At 41.9% G+C, this 10,000-nt stretch overlaps 1 protein-coding gene across 1 annotated transcript in view; it reads right to left on the bottom strand.

Moving 5' to 3' along the window:
* Positions 1 to 8,698: 8,698 nt before the first annotated feature.
* LOC135551653 (CUB and sushi domain-containing protein 2-like) overlaps positions 8,699 to 10,000 on the bottom strand; it is a 947,993-nt gene continuing 946,691 nt past the window's right edge. The window contains 1 exon segment of the mRNA XM_064982833.1: positions 8,699 to 9,820. The gene's annotated coding sequence lies outside the window, so the exon portion shown is untranslated.

Genomic DNA, 10,000 nt, shown 5'->3' with positions numbered 1-10,000 from the left:
TTGGTGAACTTGTTATTGTGAACCTTTTTCGACCAGCAGCACAGCTGAGACTAAAATGGAGACCTTACAAGTCAAAAATGATGAAGATTGAACTTGTCTAGCCTCCAATACGTCATTTTTGTATCATATTACCAACATCCATCTTCATAGAAACTCATCTCTCCAGTTAAAATAACTCATGAAGTATTGAACTGTATTATCATGTGAATGTGTTTCATATTCTGTCTTTAATGAAAACACCTTCCTGTGGATTTCTGCTCATAAACACACACACACACACACACACACACACACACACACACACACACACACACACACACACACACACACACACACACACACACACACACACACACACACACACACACACACACACAGGTAATGAGTACACAGCTCATCTAGCTGGAGACTGAGAGACAGAGAGGAGCCTAACAAGCTCTCTCTTTGCCTGCAGGATCAAAAACGAATAGAGCTCAGTCTGTAGGTGTGTGAGTGTGTGTGTGTATTTCTGTGTCTCTCTCGGGCTCAATGAGACACAAAGGCTCGACTCAAACTCACAGAGGGGAACACCAGAGGGTTCTATATTCTCTCCCACCGCTCTGCAGTTGGCCCTTAGTGTCTGAAAAGCCGTTCAGAAAAGCTGCTATAAAAAGACAAAAGGTGTAACGAAGCTTTGGAATCCTCCTCTCTTCTTCCCCTCCTTTCCTCCTCTCTTCCCCTCCTTTCCTCCTCTCCTCTCCTCCCCTCCTCTCCTCTCCTCTAAATATAGAGGCCGCCTATGCTGCTGGTTTATATCAGTTTCAGGTGGGTCACTGGAATCAGGTGGGTCACTGGAATCAGGTGGGTCACGGCAAAGCACTGGAATCAGGTGGGTCACTGGAATCAGTTTGGTCATGGCAAAGCACTGGAATCAGTTGGGTCACTGGAATCAGGTGGGTCACTGGAATCAGGTGGGTCACTGGAATCAGGTGGGTCACTGGAATCAGGTGGGTCACGGCAAAGCACTGGAATCAGGTGGGTCATGGCAAAGCACTGGAATCAGGTGGGTCATGGCAAAGCACTGGAATCAGGTGGGTCATGGCAAAGCACTGGAATCAGGTGGGTCACGGCAAAGCACTGGAATCAGGTGGGTCACTGGAATCAGGTGGGTCACTGGAATCAGGTGGGTCACTGGAATCAGGTGGGTCACTGGAATCAGGTGGGTCACTGGAATCAGGTGGGTCATGGCAAAGCACTGGAATCAGGTGGGTCATGGCAAAGCACTGGAATCAGGTGGGTCATGGCAAAGCACTGGAATCAGGTGGGTCACTGGAATCAGTTGGGTCACGGCAAAGCACTGGAATCAGGTGGGTCACTGGAAATAGTTGGGTCACTGGAATCAGGTGGGTCACTGGAATCAGGTGGGTCACTGGAATCAGGTGGGTCAAGGAAAAGCACTGGAATCAGGTGGGTCATGGCAAAGCACTGGAATCAGGTGGGCGACTGGAATCAGGTGGGTCATGGCAAAGCACTGGAATCAGTTGGGTCACGGTAAAGCACTGGAATCAGGTGGGTCACTGGAATCAGGTGGGTCACGGCAAAGCACTGGAATCAGTTGGGTCACTGGAATCAGGTGGGTCACTGGAATCAGGTGGGTCACTGGAATCAGGTGGGTCACTGGAATCAGGTGGGTCACTGGAATCAGGTGGGTTACTGGAATCAGGTGGGTCACTGGAATCAGGTGGGTCATGGCAAAGCACTGGAATCAGGTGGGTCACTGGAATCAGGTGGGTCACTGGAATCAGGTGGGTCACTGGAATCAGGTGGGTCATGGCAAAGCACTGGAATCAGTTGGGTCACTGGAATCAGTTGGGTCACTGGAATCAGGTGGGTCACTGGAATCAGGTGGGTCACTGGAATCAGGTGGGTCACTGGAATCAGGTGGGTCACTGGAATCAGGTGGGTTACTGGAATCAGGTGGGTCACTGGAATCAGGTGGGTCATGGCAAAGCACTGGAATCAGGTGGGTCACTGGAATCAGTTGGGTCACGGCAAAGCACTGGAATCAGGTGGGTCACTGGAAATAGTTGGGTCACTGGAATCAGGTGGGTCACTGGAATCAGGTGGTTCACTGGAATCAGGTGGGTCAAGGAAAAGCACTGGAATCAGGTGGGTCATGGCAAAGCACTGGAATCAGGTGGGCGACTGGAATCAGGTGGGTCATGGCAAAGCACTGGAATCAGTTGGGTCACGGTAAAGCACTGGAATCAGGTGGGTCACTGGAATCAGGTGGGTCACGGCAAAGCACTGGAATCAGTTGGGTCACTGGAATCAGGTGGGTCACTGGAATCAGGTGGGTCACTGGAATCAGGTGGGTCACTGGAATCAGGTGGGTCATGGCAAAGCACTGGAATCAGGTGGGTCACTGGAATCAGGTGGGTCACTGGAATCAGGTGGGTCACTGGAATCAGGTGGGTCATGGCAAAGCACTGGAATCAGTTGGGTCACTGGAATCAGTTGGGTCACTGGAATCAGGTGGGTCACTGGAATCAGGTGGGTCACTGGAATCAGGTGGGTCACTGGAATCAGGTGGGTCACTGGAATCAGGTGGGTCACTGGAATCAGGTGGGTCACTGGAATCAGGTGGGTCACTGGAATCAGGTGGGTCACTGGAATCAGGTGGGTCATGGCAAACCACTGGAATCAGCTGAAAGTGCTTGTTACCAATCTCATATAGATATCAACATAAGAGCCTTGTAAGCAATCTCAAGTAGGAGAGCCCAGAAATGGTTTTGGTTTTAACCCAAAAATAGACTGTATTTCATTTCGAAACCCGAAGAGAGGCCTTATGGGTAGGGATGGCTAGACAGAAGGGCTAGACACGCAGGCCTACTTTGTCATATCTCAGTGCTGTCCATGACGTAAACTGTCCGTGACTCAAAGACAATTATCTAAACATAGAACAAATCAGCCTTCACCGAAGCTTCCTCCATACAGATGGCAGTCTGTCAAATCAACCTAGACCTAAACCTTCTTCAGAGAGATGGCAGTCTGTCCCTCCATATTAGGCAATCAGATCAGCTGGTATTTAAAACCTGAGGCAGAGAGCCATGATGTGGATACAGAAATATGGGCTGTATATTACCAAGGGAAAAGTGTGTCTGTGTGTGTGTGTTTGGGTTCATGTGTTTGTGCGTGTATGCATGTGTTTGTGAGTGTGTTTGTGTGTGTGTGTGTGTGTGTGTGTCTGTGTTTGTTGGAGTGTATAGGGGTCTCAGAGAATTGTTTATGAGGAGATACCAAATGGAAGACGCTGATACAATCTTCTCCTCTCTTACACCACTTTGGGGTTAATTGACAATGAAATGACAGGAAACAGCAGCAGTACAGTAGAGGTCACAGGAAGGGAACAGCTGGAAGATAATGTGACTACCGTCGTTGCCCATGAAATCACCAGATACATTCAACCTTTTCCTTTTGCATCAACTCACAGTTGGAACGGGACAGCGGGGCGATGCTTTATTCACACTGCAGAGATAAATCTTTATAGTGTAGATCATCTTTAAAAAGTAATACCGTTGTAAAACCAATTACGAAGTGGAACCAGATTGGCAGAACAATAAACTGATTGGTTTCATTTTTATTTTGTCTTTTTATTTTTTCCCCCTTCTCTGAACTGAAGTCTGTCGGTGATTTTTACATCTGAATTGGAAAACAAATGTTAGCGATGTGGCTGATTTAGGCTGTTACCGCTGCTTGGCTGTACCTGACGGGAATGGGACTGGGAAGTTCCTGTCTCATAAATAACGGGTGACCTAGGCTGCGTTGGGAGACCTGGGTCTCCATCCAGGGTATCCTGGGTAAACTAAAGAATGTCCAGCAATAATCAGGCCTGATCAGGTCTACAATATGATAGTATAATTCATAAGTAAAGGGACACAGATCTGAGTCTCAATCTAGCTTCTAAATCTCACATCATAATAGCTCAATCCCTTTGGCTGATGATGGCTGGATGATATGAATACTTGATGAGATTGGATGGGATGAAATGGAAGAAAATTGTATGTAATGGTCACAATTTGCCACAGTTGTAACTCAAGCAGAATTTTCTCCCTCCTTCTAAACATCCAAAGTGTCTACTCCTACAGGATACAGGAGAGGACACACTGTACAGAGAGCTTTTTTTTTTTTTTAAAGTGGAGCCTCGTTTCCCAGAGCCTTCCTCCAAGCGTTAAAAATCGTCGTTAGAACCTGACAATGTTTTTTAAGAAACCAAGTTGTTTCCCAGAGCCTTTCGTTAGTCCCCCTTAAAAAAACTTTGCACATCCACGAGTCATCCAGATCGTTCATAAAGCAGCTAAACTTTTTGGACCTTCCACTGTATTCACAGAATTTCTCCGCATATAATTATCTTAAACATAGAATTACAATATTTAGTCTTGTCTGTCTGGCAGAATTCAGATCAAAGTTCACTACAAATACAAAAAGTTGACAAAGTATAAAATGATGCTTCAAATGTTTCCCTTTTGAATGTGTTCCACGATGTGTGACAACATGTGATCAGTGATGTCATTTATCAGCCAATCGAAACATAATAAGACGTCATGGTCGTCACAATCGTGGAATAATCCTAACTTAAATGTATACGTTCTCTCTACGTCCTTGTTTGGGAAATGACCACAGATCTGGTACGATCATCATAATGAGGACGGACATGTAACATCCTGTCATTATTGGCAGGTGCCTCTTTCACCAGCCACGTTGGCGGGTGGTCAGGACTCTACAGTGTAATCATTTAACTTGTGTTTATGAATCAAAGTGAAGTTAAAAGTCAGTTTGAGCCTCAGTTGCTGCTTTCAAAATGTTCCTCTCATTTTGTTTCATAGCAGGTAGAGCACACAAAGAACTAGCTACAAATCCTACAATAATAATGCTAGAACAATTACAATAACTATTATAATGATCCTATAATAGAATAACCGTGAATAATAATCCTATAATATCATTGAATAATATATCCTATAATATAATAATCCTATAATAATAATACTCCTATAATAATAATAATAATAATAATCCTAGAATAACCACGATTAATAATCCTATAATAACATAATAATCCAATAATATCATAGAATAGTATATCATATAACAATAAACCTATAATAATAATCCTATAATAATAATCCTATAATAATAATCCTTTAATAATAATAATCCTATAATAATCCTATAATAATAATAATCATATAATAATAATAATCCTATAATAATAATCCTATAATAATCCTATAATAATAATAATCATATAATAATAATAATCCTATAATAATAATCCTATAATAATAATCCTATAATAATAATCATATAATAATAATAATCCTATAATAATAATCATATAATAATAATCCTATAATAATAATCCTATAATAATAATCCTATAATAATAATCCTATAATAATAATAATCATATAATAATAATAATCCTATAATAATAATCATATAATAATAATAATCATATAATAATAATAATCCTATAATAATAATCATATAATAATAATCATATAATAATAATAATCCTATAATAATAATCATATAATAATAATCCTATAATAATAATCCTATAATAATAATCCTATAATAATAATCCTATAATAATAATCCTATAATAATAATCCTATAATAATAATAATCATATAATAATAATAATCATATAATAATAATAATCCTATAATAATAATCCTATAATAATAATCCTATAATAATAATAATCATATAATAATAATAATCCTATAATAATCCTATAATAATCCTATAATAATAATAATCCTATAATAATCCTATAATAATAATAATCCTATAATAATAATCCTATCATAATAATACTATAATAATAAACATTACATTAATAAACCTATAATAATAATCCTATAATAATAATCATCATATAATAATTATAATCTTATAATATTCTATAATAATAATCCTATAATATCTCACCTCGAACAACATTTACTTCGTTTTTCTTTCATAAGCTAAGTTGTTTTTCAATGTTTGAGTTGTCTTCAACTGCTAGCGAAGACGCATTGGCTACTAATCAGATTCTAACAGACAGGACAAGAGCTAGCGGCTTGAGTGCCCTGGTTGCCAGGGTTACCTCCTGCCCTTAAAAGGGGGCATCTGAACATTTTAATCTCAGCTGTGATATTTTGATTAAAAGACTCAGGTCACAAAAAAATGAAATAACATTGAGCAAAATACCACATCAATTCTTACTACTGATACATTTATTATTTTAGAAACATTACAAAGCATGCTCATCCGGTTTATTTTAGTTTTATAGTGAACAAATATTTTGGCTGGTAAAAAAAATCTGAGTGGCTAAAAGTTAGTTTCGGGCCCTGATCCAAATGCTTAAATGATTTAGCTACTGGGAAACGAGGCCCTGATCTCTGGACAGGGTCTTCAAAGGGGACATACAGACACTATACCAATTTAACCACAGTCCCATATTCCATCTTCCTCCCAAGGGGGAACACATGTCACAGTGTCACTGGTCGGATAATTCTTCTTCTCCCTGGCATCTTGACTCCATCACTCACATCACAAGATGTAATTCACTCTCTCAGAACAGCTCCTCTCACCCCTCCCCTTCCTGTCACCCCTCCCCTTCCTGTCACGATCACAGTCTTTTTCTGCTGATGTTTACGTCTGAAACATTTGAAAAGCAAAGCGGCTGTTGTCTCCCCGTCTGTCCCCACCTGCCGATATCCCAGCTGCTTGCCTTCGCCGAACCTTCCCTGATAATTGGGAGATTATGATGCAGGACCAGGGAATCGGAGCATAAACATTGTTTTGCTATGATCCGATTAATCATTTCCAATTGAAGATGCACAGGAGTAATTGCAACGCCACCGATACCCCTGCTGTCAAAGCTATGATGAGCCTTCAGCAACGTTTTCATGATGAGCCGAGGAAAAAAAAATAGAGCAATGTGATAAAGTTTCAAGAGATGTGAGGGAGCTTACTGAAGAGTACCTGTGGTGATGTGATGTGACATGTTATGTCTTAACATCCAAGGGAGAGAAAACCTCTGTCAAGCAATGGATGGATTTGTTTCGTCAGCTGTATACAGATGAGTTGAGTTTCTTGAAGAGGAGAGTAGACCAACAGAGCAGGAGGTGACTAGTCCAGTTATTGAGTGGGCCTAGACTCTAGCGTCCAGGTTCATTGATCATGTCCGAGCATCCAGGTTCATTGATAATGTCCGAGCGTCCAGGTTCATTGATCATGTCCGAGCATCCAGGTTCATTGATAATGTCCAAGCGTCCTGGTTCATTGATAATGTCCGAGCGTCCTGGTTCATTGATCATGTTCTAGGGTCCTGGTTCATTGATAATGTCCAAGCGTCCAGGTTCATTGATAGTACAGATTGACCAGTTGAGTAGTCATTATTCTTGTTTCTATCAGCAAGCATGGTGACTGGTGTCATTGCCAGTTCCTATGCCGTCTCTGCAGGTCAGTCCAAGAGAGAGTGACAACCAAGAGTAGACTTTGCTGTTGCAGAAGAACACCGCGTGACACGACACCATCTGTTGGTCAATGCAACATCGATGTTCTGTTCTGTGCGACTTGATGCTTGGGTTCTGACACTGGGAAAAAAACACAGGTGCTTCCTAGCACCATGAGTCTCCATGGAAACACATCCTGTGGCCCATCGCTACATTGATGGATCCGACACTTCATTTCTACCTTTAACCGACAGATCTATAGGTTGACGTGAGCAAAGTGACTGGCCCTCACGACATTCACCGGGAGAAGAGACTGTAACACAACCAGTGTCATTTCAGAACGTATTTTTGTTTTAGTACGTCCATGTAGAGTTGGTTCAGGGCCTTGAGAGGTGGTTGGAAGGTTACATAACACCCTCTCGTTACAGTAGCAGTCTGTCTGGTGTAGAAACCACTCTGTGTTCTAGAGTCATCGTCAGAGATATTATCTATAGTGATCTATGTTCTAGAGTCATCGTCAGAGATATTATCTATAGTGATCTATGTTCTAGAGTCATCGTCAGAGATATTATCTATAGTGATCTGTGTTCTAGAGTCATCGTTAGAGATATTATCTATAGTGATCTGTGTTCTAGAGTCATCGTCAGAAATATTATCTATAGTGATCTGTGTTCTAGAGTCATCGTCAGAAATATGGTCTAGAGTGATCTGTGTTCTAGAGTCATCGTCAGAAATATTATCTATAGTGATCTGTGTTCTAGAGTCATCGTCAGAAATATTATCTAAAGTGATCTGTGTTCTAGAGTCATCATCAGAAATATGGTCTAGAGTGATCTGTGTTCTAGAGTCATCGTCAGAAATATTATCTATAGTGATCTGTGTTCTAGAGTCATCGTCAGAAATATGATCTATAGTGATCTGTGTTCTAGAGTCATCATCAGAAATATGGTCTAGAGTGATCTGTGTTCTAGAGTCATCGTCAGAAATATGATCTATAGTGATCTGTGTTCTAGAGTCATCGTCAGAAATATGGTCTAGATCTGTGTTCTAGAGTCATCGTCAGAGATATTATCTACAGTGATCTGTGGAATCTAGGACGACTCGTTCATAAAATACTATTTTTGATTTATTGGTGTCAAAAACAAGAGATATGCTTTGGATTGCTGATGTAGCCAATGAACCCCCCCCCCCCCACACACACACACACACTAATTACTTTCCCAGCAGCCTTCCTGAGCTAACTCTTAACCTCTACTCCTGACATCGTGACCTTAGCAGAATCTCCTCTTGATAAAACAGGAAGAGTGTAAAAAGGAATCCTGACATTCACATCCCACTTTAATCTTTCTGCAGCCACAGTGTGTCAGCGCCTCAGAGGAAACCAACTGGGCAGGAAGGAAATGGGGCCTAATCATTAAGTACTTGTCCAAGAAAGCAAGCAGTCCAGGGTGCCTTTCTCATGACGCATAGATCCAGTTAGGTTCAGTTAGATCCTGTTAGGTCCAGTTAGATCCAGTTAGATCCAGTTGTGTCCAGTTAGATCCAGTTAGACCCAGTTAGGTCCAGTTAGGTCCAGTTAGATCCAGTTGGGTCCAGTTGGGTCCAGTTAGGTCCAGTTGGGTCCAGTTAGATCCAGTTGGGTCCAGTCAGATCCAGTTAGGTCCAGTTAGACCCAGTTAGATCCAGTTGGGCCCAGTTTGGTCCAGTTGGGTCCAGTCAGATCCAGTTAGGTCCAGTTAGATCCAGTTAGATCCAGTTGGGTCCAGTTAGGTCCAGTTGGGTCCAGTTAGATCCAGTTGGGTCCAGTCAGATCCAGTTAGGTCCAGTTAGATCCAGTTGGGTCCAGTTAGATCCAGTTAGATCCAGTTAGGTCCAGTTAGATCCAGTTAGGTCCAGTTAGATCCAGTTTGGAAATAGTCCATGCCAGGTTTTATCGGTACACAGCAAGCTGCTAACACTGACTGGTCTTCTCAAAGCCACCTGTGTATCAGCTGCCAATATCTCTGCTGAAAGTTGACCGTAAAATTCCCTTTTGGATTTTTGAAGAAAAATAGATAGACGGTCATCTAGGATCATTGCCACAGCGTAGTTCAACCTTGCTGCCCAGGCAGACAGGAGTAGATATTCCTCAGAGAGTTAAAGTAGCAAGGAGACCCCACTGTTGTCACCGTCAGTGGGTTCGTGTTGTCTGTTTTCTTATTTTCTTCTCTTTAAATGTATTGTAGTCGGTATAAAAACATCTCCTTTTCCCTCCGTCCAGTTAGATGAGGGTCTTTCTCGTAAAGGGGGCTCCGGCATGGGTGGGTCTCCTGCCTTTACACTCCCTCTGCCTGTAAGGTGATGGGAGACATGGCAGGAGGAGGAAGATGGAGGAGAGTGAGAGAGAATGAGTGAGAGAGAGAGAGAAAGGGAGACAGAGAGAGAGAGAGTGAGAAAGGGAGACAGAGAGAGACACAGAGAGAGAGATACAGAGACACAGAGACAGAGAGAGACACAGAGAGAGACACAGA

The sequence above is a fragment of the Oncorhynchus masou genome, chromosome 13, assembly GCF_036934945.1.
Source record: "Oncorhynchus masou masou isolate Uvic2021 chromosome 13, UVic_Omas_1.1, whole genome shotgun sequence".
Lineage (NCBI taxonomy): Eukaryota > Metazoa > Chordata > Actinopteri > Salmoniformes > Salmonidae > Oncorhynchus > Oncorhynchus masou.
The sequence above is the reverse complement of the archived record's forward strand: the minus strand, read 5'-3'. Positions and strand labels throughout refer to the sequence as shown.